Here is a 972-nt window from a genome sequence, read left to right as displayed (position 1 = left end):
TCATGACGATGTGAAACCTCTGTTGAATCGAGCAGATTTCAAAAATCTGTCTCCAATTATAGTTGTTGACATGAGCCGACAAAACGATAACGTGAAAACATCAACCGTCGACCTCAGGATTGAACTAGAAGCAGACGAAGCGTTCCCAGCTTCAACATCTGCATATTGTTTAATATTGCATGACCAACTTATAACTTATAATCCATTCAATGGAGAAGTAAGAACCTTGTAAATATTTATTGTAAACCTTACTATTATTTTAATAAATGAAAATACTTTTTATAAATCACGCTTGTTTTTATTTTTCACATAAATTAGTTAATTTCCTATAAATATTAAAATAATTGACGTTGTACACGTCGAATTGGTGTTGGGTGTTGAGCGTAAGTCGATTGAAATGGTGATGGTGTCCTGACTTGGTAGAAAAAATCAGGCCCATCGTTTACCTCACATGCCTGCGGGTTGCGAATCTCGGCTGGTGTCCATGTAGGTCCGTCAATATGATCTAGTGCCTGGGAAAAATAAATATAAAATAAATTTTGTGTTTTTATTTTTTTTAAAATATGTTTATATATAAATTACCTTAGCTAAAATATCATCCTTAGGCTGATTAAATCCATCACGTGCTGAATATATTGCTGACCGGCGAATAGCTTGGTGTATCCATTTCAACATTTTGTAACTAAAATAAAAAAAAAATGTATTAAATATTTTTTTTTTTTTACATGTACTACTATATTTATGAATTACCTCATGCGCCAACTGTTGTAATACAGTTTCAGCTAGTTGTACGGTTGCATACATTTGTATTTGACCGATCATATTTGGGTAAATTATCTCCGTTTCGATCGTCTTGTACGTTTTTAATGAATATTAACATCTCTTCTAAAATTTTTCGGTGGTGATTTAAGGTGAGCAGAATTTCTCATGTAGATACATTGCAAAATCGTCGAACTGTCTTTGTAATTAATG

At 32.6% G+C, this 972-nt stretch overlaps 1 long non-coding RNA gene across 1 annotated transcript; it reads right to left on the bottom strand.

The window, feature by feature from the left end:
• Positions 1–559: 559 nt before the first annotated feature.
• On the bottom strand, positions 560–837 carry LOC115035068. The gene is made up of 2 exons (XR_003840223.1): positions 751–837; positions 560–682 (listed from the first exon to the last, which is right to left on the bottom strand). It is a non-coding gene; the product is annotated as an uncharacterized LOC115035068 (long non-coding RNA).
• Positions 838–972: the final 135 nt, after the last annotated feature.

The sequence above is a fragment of the Acyrthosiphon pisum genome, unplaced genomic scaffold (assembly GCF_005508785.2).
Source record: "Acyrthosiphon pisum isolate AL4f unplaced genomic scaffold, pea_aphid_22Mar2018_4r6ur Scaffold_6590;HRSCAF=7155, whole genome shotgun sequence".
Taxonomy (NCBI): domain Eukaryota; kingdom Metazoa; phylum Arthropoda; class Insecta; order Hemiptera; family Aphididae; genus Acyrthosiphon; species Acyrthosiphon pisum.
The sequence above is the reverse complement of the archived record's forward strand: the minus strand, read 5'-3'. Positions and strand labels throughout refer to the sequence as shown.